The following is a 16,858-nucleotide window of genomic DNA, read 5'->3' as shown; positions in this document are numbered from 1 at the left end:
CAGAGAACACAGAGGGAGAGCGTCAGGACAGCGGATTTACCAACAGCTCCTTGGATATGAGAACAGAAGAGAAAATAGACCAATTTGACTGTATCAAAATTATAAACTTCTGTTACTAGGAAAAAAAAACTCTTTGAAATTATTGGTCTTGGCAACGATTTTTGGATAGGACACCAACAATGCAAAGCAAAAATAAACAAGGAGAACCGCATCAAACTGAAAGGCTTCTGCAGAACAAAAGAAACGACCAGCAAAATGAAAAGGAGACCAACAGAATGGGAGAAAATGTTTGCAGACTGTCATGTTATAAAGGGTTTATACCCAAAATATATGCAAAACTCATACAACTCAGTAGCCGAAACAAAAAACAAAAACGAAACAAAACAACCCAATTAAAAAATAGAGGACTAGAACATGTATTTTTCCAAAGAAGACATACAAATGGCCAAAAGACACATGAAAAGATGCTCCACATCACTCATCAGGGAAATGCAAATCAAAACCACAATGAGATACGATCTCACACCTGTCAGAATGGCTAGAATAAAAAAAAAAAAAAAAGGGATCAGCGTTGGTGAGGATGTGGAGAAAAGGCAACGCTAACTGGGGCAGCCACTGTGCAGAACAACATGGAGGTTCCTCAAAATATTAAAAATAGCAACACCACATGATCCAGCAATTCCCCTTTGGGCATTTATCCAAAGGAAATGAAATCACTATCTTGAAGAGACATCTGCACCCCACGTTCACAGCAGCGCTATTTACAATAGCCAAAACATGGAAACAACCTAAGCGTCCACACCAAGAGATGAATGGAGAAAGACGACTGGTGTATATATATATATATATATATATATATATATAAAATAGACTATTATTTAGCCATAAAAAAGGGAGATCTTGCTTTTGTGACAATATAGATAGACCTTGAGAACCTTGAGCATAATGCTAAGTAAAATCAGTCACAGAAAGACAAACACTGTGTATTCTCACTCATACGTAGAATCCAAAAAGGCCAAACTTGTAGAAGCAGAGCAGAATGGTGGCTGCCAGCACTGGGGGTGGGGGAGGTAGGGAGACGTTGGTCAAAGGGCACAGACTTCTAGCTGTAAGATGAATAAGTTCTGGCATCTAATGTACAGAATGGTAACTATAATCAACAGTATTGTATTACACACTTGAACGTGGCTGAGGCACCGGGCTGGCTCAGTCGGTGGAGTGTGCGACTCTTGATTTCGGGGTCATGAGTTTAAGCCCTATGTTGGGTGCAGAGTTTACTTCAAAAAGAAAAAAGGAAAAAAAGAAAGATCCTGGGGTGCCCGGGTGGCTCAGTCAGCTGACCACCTGATTTCAGCTCAGGTCATGATCTCACGATTCGTGAGTTCGAGCCCCACAGGCTCGCTGCTGTCAGCACAGAGCCTGCTTCGGATCCTCTGTCCTTCTCTCTCTCTGCCCCTCCCCTACTCATGCTCTCCCTCTCCCTCAAAAATAAATAAACATTAAAAAAAAAGTAGATCTTAAATGTTACCTCCACCAAAAAAAAAAATAAATAAATAATGTGAAGGGATGGAAGTATTAATGAACCTTACTGTGGTACTTATATCACAATATATGTGTATTAAGTCATCACATTGTACATCTTAAATAGGTTATATGTCAATAATACCTCAATAAAGCTGAAAAAATGAAATTTTTTAAATAGTTCTGTGTCAAATAACATAATCAACAGAGTAAGAAGGTAACTCGCGCAATGGGAGAAAATATTTGTGAATCACATATCCAATAAGGAACTTGTATCCAGAATATACAAAGAATGCTTACAACTCAAAAAAAAAAACTTTTTTAAGGGGCAACATAGTTGAACAGACATCTCTCCAAAGGACATCTATAGATGCCCAATAAGCACATGAAAAGATACTCAATGTTATTAATCATTAGGGAAATGAAAATCAAAACCAAAATGAGATACAACTTCACAACCATTAGGACAGCTGCTTTTAAAAACAAAACAAAACAACACAGGGCACCTGGGCAGCTCAGTCACTTGAGCATCCGACTCTTGATGTCGGCCAGGTCATGCTCTCCCAGTTGGTGAGATCAAGCCCCACGTCGGGCTCTGCACTGAGCCTGGAGTCTGCTTGGGATTCTCTCTCTCCCTCTCTCTCTGCCCCTCCCCGGCTCGTGCTCATATACTCTCTCTCTCTCTCAAAATAAATTAAAAACAAAAAAACAGAAACAATCGTTGGCAAGGACGGGGAGAAACTGGAACCCTGTGCACTGTTGGCAGGTATGTGAAATGGTGCAGCCGCTGTGGAAAACAGTATAGAGGGACCTCACAAAATTCAACACAGAATCGCATGACCCAGCAATTCCACTACTGGGGATACACCCAAAAGAACTGAAAGCAGGGACTCAAACGGATATTCGTACAACCATGTTCACAGCAGCATTATTGGCAATAGCTGAAACACAGAAGCAATTCAGGGTCCACCAACAGGTAAATGCGTAAGCGAAATGTGGTCTGTACAAACAGTGGAGAATTATTCAGCCTTAAATTGGAAGAAAATTCTGCAACGTGCTAAAACATGGATGAACCGAGAGCATGATACTGAGTGAAATAAGACAGGTACAAGAAAGAGGGGAAAGCAGACCCCTAATGCTGCCCAGGACAGCGATTCTAACAAAGCAAAGGTGGCAAAAGGAACAGCCAATCGGTCACCACTGCTTCCCAAAGGAAGGGTGAGGCATCCTTCCACTCTGGCAAAGTCCAGTGTCGAGAGGAGGAAGAAAAACCCATATCAGATAGGTAGTCACACATATAAGCAGCTAGGAGCGGTTAAGGGAATGCAAAAGCCAGGAAAATGAAAACTGAGCGGCCACTCTTTTTCCAGTCAAGATGGAACAACAGAGACCAGACTTACTGTCCAAATAGCCACAAACTGGGCAAAATAGATGTCTGCAAAACACTGGACACGAGGCAGTAAAGGACAGGGATCTCTAGGAGATGCAATACAGGTGAAGTGAGCCCCAAACTGTCCCAGGTTCGGCCTGGAGTTTCCAGGGTGCAGAAAATGAAGTGAGAACCAGGCCAAGCCCCCAGAAACCCAGTGGGGAAGACAGAGCTGGGTCTAGGACATGAGGCGGCTGGAGTCTGCAGGACAAAGCAAGCACCGATCACAAGACCGGGCAAAGAACCGCCGAAAAAGGTAAGCATTCACAGGGTGCAGCATTCCCAAAGGACCAGGAGCAGTGTCTTCCTTTCAGCCAGAATGGGAAACCTCGAAATTCACAGGGCTTTAGGTAGAACATTGCTTCAGCAGTGGGGAGTAACTAGCCCAGGCTGAGCAATGCTCCCACCTAACTCATCTTAAAAGCAAGATCTAAAAAGATCACACTGTTTCCAAGTTACTTAACCACATCCCCAGAACAAAGCTCACAAATATTTATAGAAATTTAAAAATATTCAGCAGATAGCAAGGTAAAACTCACAATGTCTGACATCCACTCAAAAATTACCAAGCATGTAAAGAAACAGGAAAACGTGATCTATAATGAAGAGACAAATAGACCAACCGGAAAAAAAAAAAAAAAAAATTGGAACCAACATGAATGTTAGAACTGACAAGGGCATCAAAACAGTTATTATAACTATATTCCATTGGTTCAAAAGTTAGGTAGGGATACAGAAAATTATATACATATTTTTAGACTCTACTCCCTCCCAAAATAACCATCTAGGGATAAAAATCACAACATCTGAGATGAAAAATGAATATATGGATGGGGTTAATATCAGATTAGATGAAGAAGAAAAGATTAGGAAACCTGAAGACATAGGAAGAGAAATTGCAAAATATAAGAGAAAAGAGAATTTTTTAAAAATTAAAAAAATAAAAATTAAAAAATAAATAAATAAGTAAATAATTTTTAAAAATAAAAATAAATTTAAAAAAAAAGAGAAAAGAATTTTTTAAATCAACTGAGCATTAGTAAGCTGTGGAACAACTTCAAAGCACATAATATTTGTGTGATTAGAGTCCCTAAATTTCAAGGTTGGGGGAAGGCAGAAAAAATTGCTGGAGGAAAAAAAGGGCCAAAATCTTCCCAAATTTTATGGAAACGCTAAGTCATAAATCTAAGAAGTGCAACGGATCCCAAGCACAAGAAACATGAAGAAAACCACACCAGGGCACAACATAATCAAACTTCTCACCAAAACCAGTAATAAGAAGAAAATTATAAAGGCAGCAAGAAAAAAGGATATATTACATACAGAGGAACAAAGAAGAATAATGTCAAGTTGCTCATCAGTAGAAGACAAGACAGTAACAGAGCAACGTCTTGAACAGACTGAAAGAAAAATGTGTCAGCTTGGAATTTTATACCTAATGAAACTATTGTTCAACATGAAGGCAGATAATGAAGATTTTTTTCACATTTAACAGCTTAAAAAGGCCGGTGGCTTCGGGTCCCTCCACTACCGTGAAGAGTCCTTACGGCTCCTTGTTGACCTAACATAGTGAATGCAGTTAGCCCAGGAGGCTAGCCCAACCCGCTACAAGGGTCATTCCCGCCTACTAGGGTTGCCGGGACCTCTTGCCCTCCTTCGCCAGATTTTCAGCTACCGATGTTACAAACAATAAAATAATGGAGCATAAAGTTGAGGAAAAGACTTAAATCAGATTTTTCTTCAATCAGTTAAAAATATGGATCCTGAATCACAGGGACCACAGATTATCAAAGTGACACCTCTTCAACAAATGTTTGCCTCTCGTGCTGGAGCTATCCTGACATCACTAATGGTAACTCCTCTGGATGTTGTGAAGTTTCAACTCCAAGCCCAATGCAACCCATTCTCCAAAGGAAAATGTTTTGTGTAGAGTAATGGACTTATGGATCATTTATGTGTTTGCAAAGCGGAAGGCAACAAAGCATGGTGTAAGAAGCCAGGACATTCCCATTGGATGCCTTTTTGAAAACCATTCGAAATGAGGACATTAAATCCCTGTGGAGTGGCTTTCCCCCTACTTTAGTGATGGCAGTTCCTGCCACAGTCATTTAGTTTACCTGCTATGATCAATTAACTAATTTTCTGAAATCAAAATTAGGAGAAAATAAAAGTCATATACCAACTGTTGTGGAATTGTTGCCAGATCACTGTACTGGTGTAATTATGAAGTCTTAAAGAAGCCGCTGTGTGTGAAATCTGGTTTATATGAACCAACATTTATGATCCACTTTACTTCTGGGGTAGTCTTGGTTATACTTCCGGGGCATTGTCTGGTTATACTTCCGGGGCATCGTCTGGTTTTTCTGCAGCTATCGCAGCTTTGCCCTTTGACTTGGCAAACACACAAAAGCAGACACAATTCTGGATATGTGAATGTCCTAAAATTTCTATGCCTCTGCATGTGTCAGCGTGAACTATCATGAAGAACACTGTTGCTAAGAATGGGTATGCAGGATTATCTACAGGACTCATTCCCCGTTTAATTAAAACTCTTCCTGCTTGGGCCATTATGATCAACACCTATGAATCTGGGAAGGCTTTTCCCAGAAGCAAAATGCTCTAAGACAGCAATACTAGTGATGCCGTTTCAACCTGAAATAACAACCAGAGCCAAATAATAAGTCGGAGACTCTTAGGCAAGAACTCTTTCACCATTATCTTGAAATGATTTTATTATTTTCTATTTTATAATTTAAATAAGTAGTAATTTCTACTTTGCCTCTAAATCATAATCCTAATTTAAAAATAAATTTTGTTACTCTAATTTTTGAGATATTGAAAACGGTATTACAGAAATCACAACCATTAAATGTTCTTGTAAGGAAAAGAAAAATTATTCCTTAGCGCTGAAAGCAATAATCTGAGAGTTTTATAATTGAGAATGTTTCGGGTACATCATAATACTTTGAATTGTGTGCTGAATGATGTAGAGAGTCTGGAAGAAAAATGCCCAAGTCTTTTATGCACACTTAAATCATATACACATAGAAATTTAAGTATTTCAGCGAAGTATATAATAGATAGCAGGCTTTAAATAACATTATTCGCATTTACCAAATAATATCTATTAGATACCTTCTTTAATTCAAATGCATTAGTTTTTGGTTTTTTTTAACTTCCTGTTGCTATTTTAAGGCTTCACCAGAGTTAGGATTTCTTCACTCAAAGGTATGGCTATTTTGTATCTTTATGAACCAAAATTAACTGTTTATATGATATAGATATTTTTGATAATTAAAGACTCTGTATAATGTTAAACGAAGTCCTTTGGACAGAAGGAAAGCGACACTAGATGGAAATACAGATCTAACATCTTCAGTTTAGATATGGTAACTAAATGGATTGGGGCACCTGGGTGGCTCAGTCAGTTAAGCATCTGACTTCAGCTCAGGTCATGATCTCACAGTTCATGAGTTCGAGCCCCGTGCTGGGTTCTGTGCTAACAGTTCAGAGCCTGGAGCCTGCTTCAGATTCTGTGTGTGTGTGTCTCTCTCTCTCTCCCCCTCCCCTGCTCACATTCTGTCTCTCTCTCTCTCTCTCTCAAGAATAAATAAACATTTAAAAAAAATTTTTTTTTAACATATGGTAACTAAAGGGGTAAATGTATTTGATTTTTCTTCTTATAACTTAAATCTCTTTGATACACAATTGACTATCAAACAAATATAAGAAACAGTAGAGTTTTAGCATATATAAAGCTAGATATGCCAAACAATCACAGGGACAGGAGGGGTCAGTGACGCCCTGCAGGTGAGGTTCTCAGCAGCATGTGCAGGTGGCAGGATGTCACTTGAGGCAGACAAAGGTAAGGGTGGACCATAAACCCACAGCAAATGCCCATCAACACGTGAACAAAGAAAGAAAACTTAAAATTAGGAAAGAGAGGGGCACCTGAGTGGCTCAGTCAGTTAAGTGTCTGACTCTTGATTTTGGCTCAGGTCATGATGTCACGGTTCGTGAGATCAAGCACCACATTGGGCTCTGAGCTGACACTGTGAAGCCTGCTTAGGATTTTCTCTCTCCCAACCTCTCTGCCTCTCTCCCACTCATGCTTGATCACTCTCTAAATAAATAAATAAATAAATAAATAAATAAATAAATAAATGTTTTTTAAAAATTAGGGAGCACCTGGGTGGTTCAGTCAGTCGAGCATCTGCTCTTGATTTTGGCTTAGGTCATGATCTCAGGGTCATGGGATCAAGCCCCATCAGGCTCCACACTGAGCAGAGAGCCTGCTTAAGATTCTCTCTCTCCCTCCACCCCTCTCCCCCACTTGCATGGTCTCTCAAATAATAGATAGATAGGTGGATAGTAGATAGATAGATAAATGTGTTAGAAGGAAAACTCAAAAAGAAATTAGGAAAGAGAAATTAGAACATATTTTGAACCGACTGAAACAAAAAAGCTACATCAAGTTGAATGCAGTGCTGGGAAAGACTCGCGGCCGCACGCATGGCCCTCGATGCCCACACTGGAGGGCAAGCACACTGTGGGGTGAGCAGAGAACAAAGTAAACCCAGAGGAAACAGATAAAGGGAAATAAGAAGGATACAGAAACCAACATACAGAAAACAGAAAAATAGAGAAAATCAATGAAACCAAAGCTGGTGCTTGGAAAAGATCAATAAAATGGATCAACCTCCAGCCCGAATGATTAGGAAAAACAGAAAAGATGTGAATGCGCTCCCAATGAAAAAGGTAATACAAATGACCCCATATCCATTAAGACGCTGAATCTGAATTAAAAACTTCAGGCACAGAGGGCTTTCCTAGGGAATTTTATCAAATATTTGAAGAAGAAAAAATAACAATCCTCCAAAAACTCATCCAGTAACTTGAAAAGTATGAGATAATTCCCAACTCATTCCATGAAGCCAGCACTGCTCTGACACAGAAACCAAATAAAGGTGCTACAAGAAAACTACAGACCAATATCACTCATGATCATAGATGTAAAAACTCTGAACAGACTTCAGCAAATAAAATCTAACAATATGTAAGAGGGTTAGTATATCATGACCAAGTAGGGTTTATCCCAGGAATGCAAGGCTGTGCCAATGTCCATAAATCAACCAATGGTAATGCACTATATTGTACTAAACTAAAAAAGAAAAACACATCAGCAGATGTAGAAAAAAAGCATCTGACAAAATTCAACATTCGGTCCTGATAAAAATCCTAAACACCTGAAGAATAAAAGGGAACATCCCAAACCTGTGAAAAAAACAACCCCACACAGAACCTGCAGGCAACGATCGTCCTCGTGGGGAGCAGCGAATGCCCTTCCCTAAGATCAGACACAGGGCAAGTGCACGTGCCACCTTCTGCCCAACGCCACACCCGCCTCACTGTGGTGAGTAAGCAAGAGAAAAGAGACGGAAATTTAGAAAACAATACCATATATGATACCCTCAAAAAGTATGAAATACTTAGGGATAAATCTGACAATGTGCAATACCAGTACGTGAAGACTGGGAGGGAAGCAGTGGCGACATTTTAAAAAACGTAAATAAACGGAGACACACACAGTGCTCATGTCCAGAGGTCTCAATGTTGTATGTGTAAGAGTTCCCAGAGCATCCCCAGGTCCTGACGATTGTTCTAGAAGGACTCACCCAGGATGAGTTTAATTCCTTCAGCAAAGAACTATTGACAACAACGTGTGAAACGTTGTCGACCAAGGAAGCTCATTAGAGACTCAAGGCCCGGAGTTTTCATTGGGCGCCGGCCATGTAGACGCTCTCTGCCTGGCACATACCAAAATCCCAGACTTCCAGAAGGGAAGCAGGTGTTCACCGTCTACCATGTCGGGCCAACAGTCCCGGCACAGAGAGCCACTCCACCGGTTCTGGGAATGAAGCAAAGTCTCCTACAGTGCAAGTTCCCGGACACCAGCCAGGGGCCACCTTTGCAAGCAGGCCTCTCCAGAGACCACAGTTATGAGGCTGCTGTGTTAACACTTTCTGCATAATCGTAATTTTACCCAAACTAATCTAAGATCCAAGATAATCCTAATCAAAATCCTAGCATGTTTTTTGTAGAAATTGACAGATTGATTCTAAAAGCCATACAGAAACGCACAGCGTCTAGAGCAAAGTTGGAAGACTAACGCTGCCCGATCCGGAGACTTATTACCAGGCGACAGTAATCAAGACATGTGGCAGTGCCCAGGGCTAGAGAAGCAAATCGGTGCAACAGAACAGAGTCCCCCCACCACAGAAGCTCATCCTCGACAAGCACACAAAGGCAACTTGGTGGAGAAAAGATAGTCTTTGGACAACCACACGCAAGAACAAAGCTGGGCCTGTGCCCACATCATAGACAAAATTAACCCAAAGTGGATCACAGATCTGAATGTAAAACCTGAAACTACAGTCGTACAAACATCTCCGCTAGGACACCAAAAGCCCAATCCCACAAAAGAGCAGACTGATAAAGCAGACTTCTTAAAAGCTGAAAGACTTCTGCTCGCCAAAGGTAACGTTAAGGGAACAAAAAAAGCACCGACCGAAAATACTGCCGACCACACGTCTGACAGAGGACCTACGGCCAAACTAATAAAGAAACTTAAAACTCAGGACGAACGATTTTTGAGTTGGCAGACGTGGACACTTCACCGTGAAGACACAGGATGACAGACAAGCACAGGACAAGATGCTCAACATCCTTCGTGAGACGAAGACCGCAATGATATTGCCAGTACCCACCACAGACGACTAAAACCAAAGACAGGTTTACACGGTGTAGACGAGGGGGTGGGGCAGCAGGAACCCACACACTGCTGGGGAGACAGCGGGCGGTTTCTTAAAAAGTTAAACACGCACTTACCACAGGATCCAGCCCGTGCACTCCTAGGTACACACCCGAGAAAAGAAAGCGTACGTTCACATAGAGACCTGTACCCCCATGGCCACGGCAGCTTCATCTGTAACAGCCAGAAACTGGAAGTGACCTAAATGCCCGCCCCCAGTGAGTAAGCAGAAAAACGGCAGCACAATCAAGACGGACTAACGAGGAAGGACCCACTGACGCGCGCTGCACTGTGGACAGATTTCAGGATAATTCTGCCGCGTGAAAGGCGGCAGACAAAACAGAGTACACACCATGTGATTTCATTTACGCCCAGTTCTAGTAAAGGCGACGAATGTGTAGTGATGGAGAGCAGACGGGAGCTGCCTGCTTGGGGGGGGTGGGGGTTACAAAGAGGAAATTTTGGGGGGTGAGAAGCACGTTGTCTCAGATCACGGGTGAAGGTTCCATGGTGAACACGTGTCAAAACCTACCCAAACCTCACACTTTAAACACGTGTTCACCTTGCACTGATCACACCGCAGAAAAGCTGCGAAAAGCCAGCTGAGCTGCCCGAAGCTCAGGGAGAAGGTTCCAGGGGCCGGGGGCGCACCAGAGCCACACAACCAGGACAACAGGGCCCCCCAGTCCTCAGGCACCGCGGCGGGGCGCCCGTCCGTCCGTGACAGCAGCCCCAAGCCTCCTGAGCCCTGCCCACGGTCAACTGAATATGACGGCAGTTTTCCCGAAGCTTTGCCGAAGCTTTATCCCCCTCCAAGATGAGACCCAGGCTACTGCCGGGTCCCAGGCCTCACCTCTCCAGGTCACGGCACTTTCCTTGGGTGGCTGGAGGGACACGCTCCAGCCCGTGGGGGACCCGAGCCCACAGGCACCCCTCGCATGCACCCTGCCACGCGAGCCTGCCCCCTCTGCTCCCCGCGGCGAGTGCCTGCGGGCTGGAGCGCTGTGTGGGGGCCCATGTCGTTCCCACAGCGACAGTGACGTGATGGTGACGGTGACACCCACCCCAGGCCGCACAGCCACCCGAGGGAGCCCAGCAGCATCACCTCCACAGCCTAGGCCTTTCAAGTTTGCTGCTCTCCTGCCGCCACGGGGCTCTTAGGAGCCACGTTCCCCAGACCACAGGACACACGTCCACCTCTGTGGGAAACAGCCATCAGAGCCTCTGGGCTCACATTCCTTGTCCCTCACACATGGGGGACCTCGCCTTTTCTGTGGGACCATTTCCTAACCTGGAGTTACAGGGGGAGGCATCACGGCCCACGCACACGTCCCCTCTGGCAAGGCAGCGGGTCCTCCAAGCAACTCGGACGTCTACAGGGACAGCCGAGGACACGGAGGGCTTCCCGGTTCTCCCTGACTCCGGCCTCTGTGCTCACGGGCAGAGCACTCAAACAGCGTGTCCACGGAGCACAGAACAGGGACACATGAGAAGCAGCCCAGGGTGGCCCCTGGCCCCGAGGACACCGCCCCTGACGCCGCTCCCACCACCACACCCCCTCTGCGCGCCCGGCCCCCAGCAGCACCATCCTTCCTGATTCTTCCCCACCAGGAAATTCTGCACCCCCAGTGCCCGGCGTCCTTCCCCACACACAGCGCAGGAGGGGACTGTCCCACACGGACCCGGGGACCCTGCATGACAATCCTCACCAGGGACAAGCCTCTGCCAACAGCACCCAGGAGGTGCTTCAGCGCAGAACGCCGATTACCAAGGGCTGTCCCAGATCCTTCTGCGCACAAACGTCTTTAACAAGGAAAACGACACTTGAAGGACACAGCAGTCTCTTCCTAGATTAAGGCTGGATTTTCCCTCAAGCCTCCTTCTCCAACAGCACTGCAGCTCTGAAGGTTTCCACAGATCTCAGCCCCTGTGCAGACCAGCTTGCCTGCGCTAAACTCTGCAGATCAGCAGCCCCCGGCAGGACTGGCTTACTGTGCCTGCACCTGTACCACCAGATGAAGGCAGAAGGGATCGAATTTCCATCTGCAGCAGAAGCGACCTGAGAAGGACCGTTTCTAAGCCCAACCAGTAATCTCACCCAAGAGTGTGAGACAAACACGCTTTTGGATGTCATTAAGGAAACAAAACAAGACCGCCGAAGCTTGAAGGAACATAAAAATGGCACCCACGGAAGCCGTGATGAGGGCAGCGGCCCCGGGCACTAGTACACCCAGCAGCGTGCGCACAGTGCACACGAGCCGACCTGGAGCTCTGGTAGCGCCCTAGTGCTCTCACCACAGCGCCACCCACCTGCAAACACACGAACCGCTCGGCGGCAAAGGGCTCCGCCGCAGAGCCTCAATCACGGGCACGCGGCAAGGCCCGGCAGGGCCAGCCCCATGGCCACGTGTGTCAGCCCCTCCGGGGCCAAAGCTCCCGCAAAGGGCAAGGGGAGTGGGGTGCGCACAGAGCGCCAAGCTCTGGGGCTCATCAGGCCCCTGGGCCCGACTCCCCAGTGAGGGACCTGAGGCCAGAGGGGCCTCGTCCACTGCCTCTGCCTTCTGGATTCCAGAAGTTAGCAGAGCCTCCTTTGGGCGTGTCCTCAGCACCTCCTCAGTGCGACGGCCGTCACCAGGGGACCCCAGAGAGCAGCTCAGTCTCCACCACCTGACCCCTCCTGGCACCGAGCCGGTCCCAAGGCAGTTATCCTGAGACCCCGGGGAAGACTGAGGGCTGCTGCCGGGGAAAACGCACACGTCCCAGGTTTATCTCCTAAGACAGCAGCACCAGTAAAAACTGAACACTTTTACCGATCTATAAAATAAACATCGTTCAGCATTCCCAGGACAGTTGAAGAAGAAATATTCCTTCTGAATATATATGATTTACGATAAAATGACAACACAATTTAGAAAACGGCAAGGGGCCTAAGTAGACATTTTTCCAAGGACGACGCACAAATGACCAAGAAGCTCATGGAAAGGTGCTCAGGATCACAGGTCGTCAGGGAAGTGCAATCACAGCGTCACTGAGATTCCACTTCACAGCGTCTATGACGGGAACGAAACGAGGCAATAAAAACTTTTGGTGAGGACATGGAGAAACTGGGAGTGTAATGTGCAGCTGGTGGGAATATCGGAAAACGTTCTGGAAGTTCCTCAAATGACTGAACACGGAGTTACCTGTGACCAGCAACACTCCCATGTGCGTGCCCAAAGAACTGAAACATGCATCGTGTACAGACTCGTACACGAGTATTCACAGCTGCATTATCCCTGAAGGTAGAAAGAATCCAAGTGTCTTTCGATGGGTGAATGGATAAGCAACACGCAGTCTATCCATATAACGGATCTGGCTTGGCCTTGGGAAGGAACGAAGCCCTGAGGCCCGCTACCGCATGGATGAATCTGGAAAACAGGGTGCTGAGTGAGAGAAGCCAGTCACAAAAGACTGCATCTGGTATGACTCTCTTGTGTGAAATATCCAGAACAGGCAAATCCAGAGACAGAACACAGGGGAGTGGTTTCCCAAGGTTGGGGTCAGGGGGAAATTGGGAGGGATAGGGTTTCTTTTTGGGGTGATGGAAACGTTCCATAATTAAACCTTTTTTTTTTTTTAAGTGATTTCTACACCCAACGTGGGGCTTGAACTCAAACTCCAAAGTCACATGCTCTTCTGAATGAACCAACCAGGTGCCCCAAGAAATGTTCTGTAATTAGATAGTGGCGATGATAATACAACATTGTGAAGGTACTAAAAACCATTGAATTGTGTACTTTAAGGTGATTAAAATGGTGAATTTGCTGTGAATTTTATCTCAAGAAAATTTCAAGGGTAAATTTTATGGTATGTGAATTATACCTCAAAAGACAAATTTTAGTGAACAAAATAGTTTTAACGTATATGATATTTTATAGAGAAAAATACAGATATAAACAGCCATGTTAGTAAGTATATTTTCTAATGCTGGAGTTAAAATACTTCTTTTAAACTTCAAGTATAAGGTGCTGTCCTTTGTATCCTGGATCATTTAAAATAAATTCAGCAACCCATGAACCCATCAGGTGTAACTGATCCATTGCAGTGAATTAAACCAAGCGGTAGGGAGAGAAAAGTGGGAACTAGATAAGCAAAAATGTCAGCCGAGGATAATACTGGGTAAATACAGAAAGCATGAAATGAGATTTGCAATGAGGAACACAGAAGATGCTTTTTAAAAAGTACAGATTCCTGGGGCGCCTGGGTGGCGCAGTCGGTTAAGCGTCCGACTTCAGCCAGGTCACGATCTCGCGGTCCGTGAGTTCGAGCCCCGCGTCGGGCTCTGGGCTGATGGCTCAGAGCCTGGAGCCTGTTTCCGATTCTGTGTTTCCCTCTCTCTCTGCCCCTCCCCCGTTCATGCTCTGTCTCTCTCTGTCCCAAAAATAAATAAACGTTGAAAAAAAAAATTTTTTTTAAAAAAAAAAGTACAGATTCCTGATCTGTATCAGACAGAACCAAACTTTTTCTACACTTCTGAGAGATTCCTATGTCCACACAATTTCATTAATAAATACTAAAATAAATTTTAAAATAAACTTAAAGAGAGTTCTGGCTTCCCTCTCAGGAAAAACAGGTGCTGTACCCGGGCACAGGGGAAGGCAGCCCCACTCTTCAAAAGGAGCCCCCGAGGTGACCCCTGCACCTGCAGTGAGTGTCCCGGGAGAGGTGCGGGTAAGGAGCCCGCGCTCCAGGCGCTGGGACAGGACACGGGAGGGCCAACCCGAGTCACACCCCCTCAGCATTTTTACAACCTGCACACCGCCCAAGATGGGATGTGTTAGGTCCCACAGGGTGTTTTCTAGACAAGACTTGAAAGCAAGGAGTTTAGCGCTGAACAGATGTGTGCAGGGCGAAGGACAGGCCAGCCTCCTCCCAGCCACGGTCAGCCCTCCCTGCCCCTTAACTGCTGCTCAGAGAACGGCTGATAGCCACGAGGGATTCCTCATTACTTAAACGTCTGGAAGTCCCTACCTGTCAGGGCAGTGGCTTCCCTGGGTTGGCAGACTGACCCCTTCCTTGCCCGCAGCCCACAAGGGTTCCCATTCAGCCTCACCCCCTCCAGGTTCACCGTCTGGAGAACGCGGACAGGGAATCTGCACCAGAAGACGGCGTCCTGATGGGCACAGGGACCCGATTTCTCACCCGCTGGCGTTCTGATGCTCCAAAGGCGACGAAAGAGATGTGGTCTTTCTAAGAGGATGCTGAGCAAGCCGCACGTGAAAAGAGCAGGCACTTTGAGGAAGCTCGTGAGTCAGGAGGAAAGTGCAGGAAAAACACCGCAATGCTGGCTCCAGATGCGAACAGACAGCTGTACCCGGAAGCTGTTTCCTACCGGAGCCCGAAGGGGCCGTGGAGACACTAACTGCCTCACGAGCCCCCAGCGGACCCCCCCCCAGAAGACAGGCTGAGTGGTAAAGCCTTCCCTCAACTGTCACACCCCTACCCCACATGCCCCACACACTACACGCTTCAGCCACACCAGACCACCTCCCTACCCTCACCCAGGCAGCCCCTCCCCCAAGGCCAGCTCAGACAGACCCAAGCCCCCCCATCACCAGCCTCACCACATCTGTCTTCACTTTCCCCCCTGACCCCAGTCCTCTGTCCCCCAGCCCCCTCTTTGTCTCCAGCCTCCCTCTCTGTCTCCCAGTCCCCCCTCTGTCCCCAGCCCCCTGTCTCTACTGGCCTCCCCTGAGGCAGGAGATCAGGTTAGAGAAGGCTTCCCAGGGACTGACTCTAACCACCATCCATCAAGTGTGGTGTGAGAAGGCACAGAAGCTATTTTTTACAGCCGAGGGCTCCAGAATTAGAGTCAGTTCTGTTCTGACTGCGGGAGTGGACTCCCTCCGCAGCCCGGACGGTCACCCTGATGATGGAAGCATCGCCTTGGCCGAGGTGACCACAGATGGCCCAGAGTCACTGCAGGAGCCTGCCCCGTGCAGTGGCCACACGAGCCGCAGACGGTACGAGAGGTGGAAGGAATCCCCAGCTCCTTTTCCCCTCTGCTGACCCTGAACCCGTGAAGTTTTCCAAAGAGCAAACTCTAGTCCTTTCTACCGACCCCTTCCTCTTCCTCACCAGGCAAGTCCTTTACACGGGTGCCCTCTCCTCACCACAGCCCCCCGGCAGGCCTACAGACCTGGCCACATCCCCAGGGAACAGCCAGGGTCGCGCAGAGCCAGCTCCAGTGAAAAGGTGTCCCGGGGAGGAGCCCCTGCTGCGGGGGTCACGGCCAGTCCCTCACAAGTGCTGACACCACGCCAGCATCGGGCATGCACACACCCCAGCTGTGTGACCTTGAGACAAGGGCCTAACCTCACAGCGCCTCAGGATGCCACGCTACCCCATGAGGTCACGCCGTCTGGTAATTAAGACCCACGGGCACAGAACGAGCTCGGCCCACCCTCGGCAGCCCTCGTGGTGAAGCCACCCACACGCCTTCTTCCCGAGACATGCACACAGGTGCTCGGCCAGGAGGCCGCGGTCTCAGAGGGACCCAGGGGGCCCTGGGCACCGACACAGGTGTGTGTGCGGTATGGCACCTCATCTCCCTCACCACAGGGTCCAGTGGGCCCAGCACAAGGACGAGGAGGCCGGTCAGTGTCCTTCTGGCCCTGGGCCCTCTGACCCACCACGTGGGAATTACAGTCCCTCGAATCCCAACACTTCACTGGCCGATAGAAGCAGGAGTTGCCCCGATGCTCCTCCAACGACGAGAAACCAGGAACAGCATCTGGCTCCCGCGGTCTACACTCCCCAGGGGCAAACACGGCTCACGGCACACGGGAGGGGCAGGCGCCAGGGACCACCCCCACCGGCCAAACAAAACCCCCTTCTAGTGCCCCCAGTGACTACCCTGATGGGCATGCGCACCTAGAAGGGAGCATTTTCTTGTATGTAAACTGTACATGGAGACGTTTTTTAAATAACAGACCCCCTTCTTCAACCTCCATGCACTAACTCCACTCTCAGATCACGAAGACACATTTCACAGAGAAAAGGAGGTTGTTAACAGCTGCCGTGGGAGTTCCCACTGAACAAACTGCGGGGGGGGGGGC

At 47.0% G+C, this 16,858-nt stretch overlaps 1 protein-coding gene and 1 pseudogene across 5 annotated transcripts in view; one reads left to right on the top strand and one right to left on the bottom strand.

Annotated features, from left to right (window-relative positions):
• Positions 1 to 16,858, bottom strand: part of SLC66A2 (solute carrier family 66 member 2) — a 52,548-nt gene that overhangs the window by 11,601 nt on the left and 24,089 nt on the right. The window lies entirely within an intron of this gene.
• On the top strand, positions 4,607 to 5,587 carry LOC121032751 (solute carrier family 25 member 40-like; annotated as a pseudogene).

This window comes from Herpailurus yagouaroundi, unplaced genomic scaffold, assembly GCF_014898765.1.
Source record: "Herpailurus yagouaroundi ecotype Mexico unplaced genomic scaffold, PumYag 142, whole genome shotgun sequence".
NCBI lineage: Eukaryota > Metazoa > Chordata > Mammalia > Carnivora > Felidae > Herpailurus > Herpailurus yagouaroundi.
Note: the sequence above shows the minus strand (reverse complement) of the source record. Positions and strands in the feature narration are given on the sequence as shown.